We start from the raw sequence: 11,410 nt of genomic DNA on the forward strand, positions 1-11,410 counted from the left end.
CTCATGCAGAATAAAGATAAACCTCATGGGAAAATATTACCTTGCTAGGAAACAAATGAATGTTAGTGATAGGAAGGGCATTCAACCATAGAAAAATCTGCCTCATTAAGCTTTGCCTGACCCATGCAAGTATGGAAAAGTAGATGTTAAAACAATGATGATGATGATGACGACGAGGATGATGGTGATGGTGATGATGCAGGATTGTATTAACATGTATGTATATAGACTCAACACTTACATTCACACAGACTCACATATGAATATCATGAATGTAAAAATTATATGGAAATCAATGAATTTATAAAACATTTAAGTCTACATTTCTATTAAATGTTGTCAATAGGTTGAGAAGAAAATGTGTATAGAATCAAAGTCAACTATTTCATCAATAATTTCAGTGATTATGTTGTTCTTGTGGTAAACTGAAATTTTGATGTAATTTTGTAATACCTAACTCTCTCTCTCTCTCTCTCTCTCTCATTGCATTATACACCCCTCCGCAATCTCTCTTTCTTTTCCTCATTTGTTCTTTTCATTGCTTCTACAATTTTTTCTTCTTTTTTTTCTTTCATCCCACTCTTTCTTGTGTTACTATTTTCTTTATTTCCTTTATTTTATACCTCCTGCTTTGCACCATTTATTCTTTCATATAAAACTTCAGTTTGTAACTAGTTCTATTTTTCAGTGTCAAATGATACGTTTGTAATTGCATTGTCTGTTAGTGGAACTGAAATGGAATTGAAAAACATTCAGTTTTGTCAAAAACAAAAAACAAAAAACAAAAAATAAAAATACATAGATTAAATAATAAAGAAATATAAAAATAAGCTGAAACTTTTTTGTATTGTTTTCTTTAGTTAAATCCGTTGCAAATTGGTGAATTAAGTAACACTTTCTACTACTAACCTTTAATAAGCTCCAATCTTAGAAGTTAAGAACATACAGTCACTTTCAAAATTACTATGTGCAGTCAAACGAAAAGGCTGATTTTTATTCTTCAGTATTGTAAGCAGTATGAGTCAATAGCAGATACTGAATCTATCAAGATAAGAAAAAAAAAGGAAGAAACAAACAAACAAACAAACAAGCAAGCAAACAAAGAGAGGAAAAAGAAAGTCGGAAGGAAGAAAGAAAAACGTCTAGAAATGTATTTAACACAATTATTCAAATGAACAACTAGATTCTTCTTTAATATACTTTTGGTAACTTGTAACCTAACACATACACACATACTGTTTCTTTCTGCTTCATAATAGAGAAATTGTTGAAGATGCAATAGTCGAATAGATAAGATGCCAGCTTCCAAAGATAATGTGTCAAGAGTGTGTGTGTTTACATTGGGGCCACATAGTGTGACTGAGAATAGTATTTAGTTCAAGCTATTCAGGTGAGCCTCATAGCAGTGGGGTAACTGCACTACACATTTTCATTTCATTACTGAAAGAATTGATGCATAGAAACTAAAGGATAATTAATTGATTTTAAAGACCAACAATGGGTGGTAAGCAATGGAATTCTTACATTCTTTTCATTTCCTGTAATTCAGACCAATTCATGGTCCCAGTAGACAAAATGGAAAAGATGTTGCTTGAGAAGATGGCAAGGGAGAAGTACTGGAACAGCCATGCTGACTTATAGGGCTTGCACTTGTGGATAGCCATGATAGTAGGTGCATGGATAACTGAATGGATTGGCTCCCTGAACAACCAGCTAAAAGGAGGTTTGCAGGTCATGTTCTGTCAAGGCATTTAATTCCCAATGGACTAGTCCACCTAGCTATACAGAATAACTGCAGGGTAGAATCAACTTACTGCTCTAAGTGGAGGCAGCATAATAAAATTGACAAGTGATTGTTGTTTAGCACCAGTTCAGTCCTGAATGAAGTGGAGGTGCAATGGCCCAGTGGTTAGGGCACTGGACTCACGGTCATAGGATCGTGGTTTCGATTCTCAGACCAGGCGTTGTGAGTGTTTATTGAGCAAAAACACCTAAAGCTCCATGAGGCTCCAGCAGGGGATGGTGGCGAACCCTGCTGTACTCTTTCACCACAACTTTCTCTCACTCTTACTTCCTGTTTCTGTTGTGCTTGTAATTCAAAAGGTCAGCCTTGTCACACTGTCATGCTGAATATCCCCTAGAACTACGTTAAGGGTATGCGTGTCTGTGGAGTGCTCAGCCACTTGCACGTTAATTTCACGAGCAGGCTGTTCCGTTGATCGGATCAACTGGAACCCTTGACCTAAGCGATGGAGTGCCAACAACAAGTCCTGAATGAAGAAACTTATGATAAAAAACATTCCAGATATGGCCATACCATCTTTTTTCCTACACTACATTGTCCAATAGGCTCTTTTTTTAATGATAAGATGATCAATAATATTTAAATTCTCCTTTTCACTGCACTGTCCAATGTATCATTCCTTCATTTTAAGATAGTAGGGTGTGATCTGAGAGAAAAAAGGCTGCTATTTCTGGCAGGTTGATAAACTACATAAAGGTTTTCTTGTTAACTTGACCAGTGGTTTGTTAACATATAATGCTAAGTCGACCTTCTGATTGAAGGAAGACTCTCTTTGCCAAAGATACATTACACAAAGTTGGTGTCTGCAATGGCATACCTTTAACCTAATGAGTTAAGAGATTCCTCACCTAATCACCAATCACAGATATAGTAAAGCTGAATCTGTTTGATAGCATAATTTAAATGCTGTTGTTGTCGAACACTGATTCAGTAGATCTATGATCAAAAGCATTCCAACTATGACCTTCCTATCTTTTATTGAGATATATCTAAGACAACATTAACTAATATATCTTTCCATAGTATATGATTTAAAAAAAATTTGGTTATTGTATCTAGTAGATTGAACAACTGTGTAGAGCCTCTCTCATTGGTTCATATAATCTAAGTGCATTATTTATCTTCCACTTAAAGTAGATGTTGTGTTCAAACACATTTATTTTAAAATTCATTATTGTTCTGGGAGTTTGAATCTTAGAGACATTTGCTTTTTTAAGGTTAATTCAGAGGAAGAAGAATATTATCCATAAACTTTGACTTTTGCAGTAACCTCTGAGAGTGGAAGGAGTAAATTATTCTTAGACTGAAAACATGGCCCAAATGGTTTGTTGTCACCAGTATGTGTGGAGGTGGTGGTGGTGGTGGTGGTGGTGGTGGTGGGGGTACTCTATTTTTAGTTTATTTGGCTTAGCTTCCGTTGTAGGGATAAACTCTGCAGAACTAACTTTGTAATGCAAGTTCAGTTCCTAGTTGTAGCAATTTCACTTAGTTTGTTTATGCTTTTGGGAAAGATATGAATGTCACAAATTTTGTTTCTCAATTCCTTTAGCACCAGCAGAGTTGATGTCCCATTGATGGATATCAATGAAGCAAAATATCAAGCAACTGGCTGTATTTATTACCATGGAGTAATTATATATGTATATATCATTGCTGCTGCTGCTTCTTCTTCTTCTTCTTTTAAGATGCTGCCTTTAGTTGGACTGACAGGATTCAGTGGGTCAGAGGACTTCTTCATGCTCCAGTGTCTGCTTTGGCATGGTTTCTCTGGCTGGATTTCCTTCCTAACACTAACTATTTTTCAGAGTAGCTCACAAGACTAAGAATCCCCTTGGCTCGGTGGGGTTATATTTAAGAGAACTTTTCAAGTTTCTTCCCTTTTCTTTCTTTGTATAATTACTTTAACATTCTTCAAAAGATTCACCTAAAGATGCTCATAAATTATTGGACTTTTCAAAGCAATTAAATACAGTTAATAGATTCTAATGAACACAGAGGATATGACCTAATTAGAATAGATAACACTCAATGAGCTGACCAATTGTGATGCTGAGATTGTGAAAAATTTTTCAGATTCTGCTTCCTGTTGAAATGAAGAAAGAAAAAATAAAACAAAGTAAGAATATTCTGTACAATGGAGACTAATGAGAAATGTAACAATTTTCTTCAACCTATTGGCATTAAAATCAGCCATTTCTGACCAAAATATTCTACCTATTTTATGTTCAAACTGGCCAAATCTGGCCTCTCCCACCTAACCAACAATGTCATTCTAAAAGTAATGAATAACATCTTTGAAATGTCAAAAGTATGATGTAAGGCATGATAAATTCAAATCAATGTGAATAAATATGCATTATAGTTGACAGAGTAAGCCAAGAGCAGAATGTTAAATAATATTTGTTCAGAAGTTTGCTTCCCAACCACATGGTTCTGGGTTTGGTTCCATTGTGTGGCACATTGGACAAGTATCTTCTACTGTAACCAGGGGCCAACCAAAGCCTTGTGGGTGGATTTGGCAGACAGAAACTACCATTCATACACTATGAGTCAGTCCTGCCCACAAGAGCCAAAGCCGCATATATGCAAAATGAAATCATACACGAGTGACACATGTCATGACACAGCTGACAAAGCTTACATCATCAAATGCTTCCTCAGGAACATAATTCACAGTAGCTATTCTCCATTTTTAGCTAAACGATTGTGCTTAAACATTAACATGAGTAAACTATGTAAGAAGGCCCATAATCCAAAGTCAGAAATATGCTTCTTTAAACTGCCCTAATTTGATGACAGAACCACTGCAACTATACAACAATCTGCAGGGAGGGACTCCCCGAGGAAATTTCTGTTAAGGTATAACACCACAGGTAGCATCATGGGGTGCATACTATCCAATTGCCCCATCAATGACTTCAAAATGTGTTCAAGGGCCTATCTGGTATTTGAGGTAGTCTACAATAAATATGGGGCATTCTATATTGGGTGTACAACCAGGAAATTGCACCTGTTTGAATAAAAGAATGTATGTCTACAGACTCTTCAATCAAAAAACACCAAAAAAAGTGCCAGATCCAGAATTTCAAGATATCTATCAGGACTACTCAGTGCAACAGGGCTAATCTCAGAACCATGGAAGCCCTCCTTATCAGCAAACTGAGACCAGCCATAAACAACAGGAAAGAACTTCATGAAGCAGACAGGTTACTATAGCAACACCATATCACCTTCCTCCCTCCTCCTTCTTTCTCCTTCCTTCATAGACATCTGATCAATGACCTTTTTCATCTCTCATTTTCCCAAATATCCTGAAGAAGGAGTCATAGCTCCGAAGTATAGATATATGAGGTAAAACTACAATTTTGTTTTGCTTTCTTTTCTTTTTGTAGTTTACTTTGTATCTTCTTGCATTGTTCTGTCCTTACACAACAAGTCTCTTTAAAGTGACATCATACAATGCTTCATCAAACTATTCCATTTTAATATGCATGTGTGAGTGTGTGTCTTTGTGCTTGTGCTTGTCTCCCAACATAACTTAATGACTGATATTGGTTTGTTTACATTCCTGTAACTTAGCAGTGTGGTAAAAGTGACAAGTAGAAAAGTACCAAATTAAAAAAAAAAAAAGTGCTGGGCTCAATTAGTTTGACTAAAAACCCCTCAAGGTTGTGCCCCAGCATGGTCACAGCCCACTGACTGAAACAAGTAAAAAAATAAAATAAAAGAATAAAATAAAAAGATTCTGAGAATTACTTAGAAAATAGATTTCATATGACTTAATGACTAACAGTTAGCAGATTTTTTTTTGTCTACTTCTAAGACACCTGTTTTATAAGTTCAGGGATTAAAGACATTCGAGCAAAAGACATTCCAGCGAGATCATTGCCAGTGCTGCTGGACTGGCTCCTGTGCAGGTGGCAAGTAAAATACACCATTTTGAGCGTGGCCGTTGCCAGTACCACCTGACTGGCCTTTGTGCCGGTGGCACGTAAAAGCACCCACTACACTCTCTGAGTGGTTGGTGTTAGGAAGGGCATCCAGCTGTAGAAACTCTGCCAAATCAGATTGGAGCCTGGTGTAGCCATCTGGCTCACCAGTCCTTAGTCAAATCGTCCAACCCATGCTAGCATAGAAAGCAGACGTTAAACGATGATGATGATGATGATGATGACAATACTGGGGTGAGAGAACCTTTATTTCTTTTGTGTCACTCCATAGTTGCTGTCACTTGGTAAAGTAGGGTGTGGGGGTGATACTATAAAACAAACCTATTGTATTTAATCCTATCCATCTCTATGTTTGTGAGTTTACATCTTACCTTACTCTTTTACTTGTTTCAGTCATTTGACTGCGGCCATGCTGGAGCACCACCTTTAGTCGAGCAAATCGACCCCAGGACTTATTCTTTGGGAGCCTAGTACTTATTCTATCGGTCTCTTTTGCCGAACTGCTAAGTTATGAGGATGTAAATACACCAGCATCAGGTGTCAAGTGATGTTGGGGGACAAACACAGACACACAAACATACACATACATACATATATATATATACATATACATATATACGATGGGCTTCTTTCAGTTTCCGTCTACCAAATCCACTCACAAGGCTTTGGTCGGCCCAAGGCTATAGTAGAAGACACTTGCCCAAGGTGCCACGGAGTGGGACTGAACCCAGAATCGTGTGGTTGGTAAGCAAGCTACTTACCACACAGCCACTCCCGCACCTTAACATTGCTTATCAATTCTCCAGGGATGTAAAAATAAGTGTTTTCACTGTATTTGATTTAATCAATAATGTTTTACCTTCCCACCTCACCGCTGCAGAATTAGCCTCATGTTTTGTCCAAGGAAATCAATATGATAATTGTTAGAGTGTTTTGTTTTTAATGACTGGATTATTTTTTAATATTTGTTGTTTAACCATTAGAACAATTTTAATGAAAGATTTTTACATTATGAAAAAATGACATATTCTATTCCATATGCTTTCTCATTTTTATCAATATGTTTATCTTCATTTTTGATGTAGCTTAATATTTCCAAGAATACTGATGTAAAATCTTGGGAAAGTAAATCAAAACATATTTATATGATGAACATCATAGTTAATGTGACATATGAGATTTGATGTAATACAGCTCAGTTTCTTTCCAACCAGTATGAACAGAAAACGCAGAAAACATTCATAGTTTTTATCCTTGTCCATGTTATAAAGCTGTATCAAAATACTTTTAAAAAACAAGCAAAAACAAAGAAACAAATAAACAAACAAAAATACCATTATTTGATGCTTTTTCTCAAGAGTTGGCTATCTCATATAAAAGTTCATATATTTGGTCTGAAAAGCAAAATGAACTGGATAAAATGGTAATGTACCACTCATAGACTGTGAGTTCAAATCCACTGCAGGCATTTTTCTGTGTTTCTAAGCAAGTCATTTTATTCTACATTGCTTCAGTTCATCTAGCTGTCAAAAATATGCACAAGATTTCCTGGGAAAATATCCATCTTGTAGAAAGATATTGCTGAGAATGAAAGGTCAAAGAAATTGTCTGTTTGTCATGCCAACATGAGAAATATCATTGTCCTCATCTGACATCACTGCTGCTGCTACTACCAACAACATCATTGACATCATCATCTACAACTTGCATTTACAATAGATATAACAACAGATGTACTTTATTTTCTGTTCTATCAATAGTGTCCTAAGTTCGTTAACAGGTCTTGACCATGATTTTGGAAGGATTCTTAGCAGAGGGCTCATTTATTTGTTTAATGTCTGTGAATGGAAAAACAGATAGTTATTTTGTTATGTATATGTTGAGGTTCAAAGCAAAGCAAGAAGGAAATGTGAATGTTTTTTAGCAGGAGTACCACAGAGTCATTTGGGTAAAATTGTGTTTGGCCAGACGATTTTCATAAGTCAATAGAATTGACTTATTTGTTGAAGGAAATTATAGGCTTCACTTGTGTGAGGAATGTTAAAAGACTAAAGTTACCAACTTAGCTGATTCATTTGCTGCCAGTGGCTGCCATTAGAGAAAAAGAAAAGCTTCAATCAGTTAACTGACTAAAATATCAGAGGATTCAGAAGGTAAGAGGCATTGTGTTGCAGGAGAATGTAGAGTATATTGCTTCTGTAGTACAATGGATGCAGTGGCTGTATTGCATGGGTTAAAGACTAAGAAACAAATCAAGCATATTTGGTCTTCTGATATATCTGCCAATTATATAGGTGGGTACAGAGACTAGCTGGTACATATAGCTTAAAATAGGAAATTGTCTGGCTTCTGCACCAGTAGTTTTGGCATGTTAAATACAATGTCCCCTCTAATTTTTGGCTGTGAGATGCCCAGAAATTTTCTATGTGCAAACTTTGTCTTCCTTTGCAAAGTATGTGTACATCCATGTGAGTAACCAATGCTCAAATTTCTCCAGTTAAAAGAATAATTTGATTTCATCTTGAAACCTGTGTGTGCACATTTTTATCCTTTAAGCAATAGTTGTAAAATGTGCACTACACACAAGCACACAACTTAGAAGGAATACTGGTTATATACATTGAATTATGATGATTTCAGTGAGATATGAGGTGAAATAGATGTCTTCAATGCAGAGAGTGAGACAACCAAATAGCTGACAGTGATATATAAGCTGTAGATGAACTTAGAGCAATAGATTAGTGAAACTTTGAACTAAAGTAACTAGAATACATTGTTACTTATGGCCATGTGAGAGGTGAGTGGTGAAAATAGTGGATTCTATGTATGTTGGAGGTAGAGAAGGAGAGATGTGTCACATATTTTCAACAGTTAAAAACAATTTTTTTTCTCTCAAACTGTTAGTTCCAGGACGTCAGATCATAGTTCTCCATATGGCATATGAACTTTTCCAAACTCATGAATATCATTAATTTCATACAGCTTAGGACTGGTTGTTACAAATATCTAATAATATAGCAATATACCTCATAAATGAACCAACAAGGAAGTCTCTATGTAGTTATAAAAACCTGTCAGAAATAGAAACCAAATTTACCTTAAACTGCATTTACCTGTTTTAAAAATAAACTAAAAGATACATTGGATAATGAAGTCCAAGATACACTGGCTGTTTGAGAATACTTTTGTTTATCAAAATACTTTTAGAGTGCTTTTGATTAGCAGTCTGTTTCATAAAGGTTGATCTGAGGTTAAACAACTCACAAATTCTGACTTATGACTCTCTAAAAATATTCAATGTTATTTCAAAAATTTATGCTTTACATTCCATTATTATTTAGTCTGAGCAGGACAGACAGAGCTAAAATCATAGGACCCGAATAAATGCCAGCAGTGATTCCTGATGGACCGGGGGCTTTTCTTGACTTCACATCCTTAATTGCTTTATCTACCAGGGTGCTATCGATTTGGGTAACTGGTCCCTCTACTGGGTCAACAATTGGCAGGCTCTCCTCCTCCCATTCATTCTCTATGTTCAGCAGCCTTTCATAATGGCTTCTCCAAGCCTCATTCTTTGCAGAATCCTTAAAAGCAAGTGCACCATCATCTATTCGAATGAAGGTGCATGGCTCAGTGGTTAGAGCATGAAGCTTACGATCATGAAGTTGTGAGTTCGATTCCCGGACCATGCTGCTTGTTGTGTTCTTGAGCAAGACACTTTATTCCATGTTGCTCCAGTTCACTCAGTTATAGAAATGAGTTGCAATGTTACTGGTGCCAAGCTGTATCGGCCTTTGCTTTTCCCTTGGATAACATCAGTGGCATGAAGAGGAGAAGTTGGTATGCATGGGCGACTGCTAGTCTTCCATAAAAACAACCCTAGGTTGTGTGTTCACCGGTGAGGCGACTTTCCACCCAGACTTGTACCCCGGAGGGGAACCTCTTAGGTGCACCCATGGTCATTCATGACTAACAGTCGAATTAGAGTTATATTAAAGTAATATATATATATATATATATATATATATATATATATATATATATATATATATACTAGCAGAGATACCTGACATTGCTTGGGATTAAAATGGCATAGTTTGTATATTTATTACAGGTATATTGTAACAAGTGATACTGAAAAGTGCAGCATTGACAACAAAACATTTGTGGAGTAAATAATGGGCTAATTTGACTAAGTGACATGTCAATCGTCTGTTTGAAGTATTCCAGGCTCTAACTTGTCTTAGAAAATTGAGGGTGGTGGGTATGTGCATGCCTTTGCTGATCTTGAGAAAGTCTCATCTCACTTCTCTCTTGACACTCCATCTGATGTACTGCAGCATGCTTTTGCTGATCTTGAAAAAGTCTCCTCTTAGTCCTGTCTTGAGACTCCATTTGACGTGCTGCAGCATGCATTTGCTGATCTTGGGAAAGTCTCACTTCCCTTCTGTATTGAGACTCCATCTGAAGTGCTGCAGCATGCCTTTGCTGACGTTGGCAAAGTCTCATCTCCTTTCTCTATTGAGACTCCATTAATTTAAGAGTAAATATGTAATTATAAATACCTTGTAACTTTGCAACTGCTGCAATAATTATGAATTAGTAATTGAACAGTAAATGTGCCTTGTTATATATCTTGGATCTGCCACCTAATTGTTTTTTGTCAAGTGTTTTACCTCCAGCTGTTCATTATGTCAGTTAGCATACACTGACACACCATTCTGCTGTTATGGCAGTAAAGACGGAAAGTTGCCAATTCGTAATGTTGCTCACATTATGATATGAATTATTCATTTATTTGTCACAGTAGAATTAAAAGTGAAAGAATAAAAGTGAAACAATATTATATGACTTTACAATATAGATCTTATTCTTTCACTTTTGACACGTAATACTGAACCAGTACCAATGTTATATTGTTTTAATCTAAAATGAAAAAACAAATACATGTTGACACTCACGGGGTCTGATACTATTTGTAAAATTTGATTTGATTTGGTTGAGTCATTTGAAAATGCATAGAGAACAGACAGAGAAAGAATTTTATATATATATATAGTCAAGGAAGTCAATTTGTAGATAGAACTTACAAACCTTGTTTGAGCATATAAAGCTCTAGAAAATAGCTTGAGTGAAAAAACTTGAGCCATGAAAGTGCATGACTGGCAGCTCCCATCAAACTGTCCAACCCATGCCAGTATGGAAAACAAATGTTAAATGATGATGATATTTATTTAGGACAAAAGACGGAGGGCTTCTTCAGTAGAAGTGGAGAATAAGGTAGTGAACTACAGTTGTAATTTATATTCTAAATAAAAGGAGTTTTTACTTTATTAGGAGTAGTAATATGACGAAGGAGTAATATGATAAGGGTCAGGTAAATAAATTCAAAGGTAGGCAAAAGATGGTGAGCAAGTGAGAAAGAACAAAGAAAGAATATATAGAAATAAATAAAATATGTGCACATTACCAAGATGTCAAGTATGTGAAAATAGCTGATAGGAAGGATCCAAGATCATTCAGTATGGGAGAGCAGAAAACCATGCTGCTTTCATGGAAAACATTTGTCCTCAGCTGCCTGGACTACTGTTCACAATTATGGTTGTCACACAATATTAAACAGCAGAACTAGAACCACTGTTTACGAAAAGATTGT

This window comes from Octopus bimaculoides, chromosome 3 (assembly GCF_001194135.2).
Source record: "Octopus bimaculoides isolate UCB-OBI-ISO-001 chromosome 3, ASM119413v2, whole genome shotgun sequence".
Lineage (NCBI taxonomy): Eukaryota > Metazoa > Mollusca > Cephalopoda > Octopoda > Octopodidae > Octopus > Octopus bimaculoides.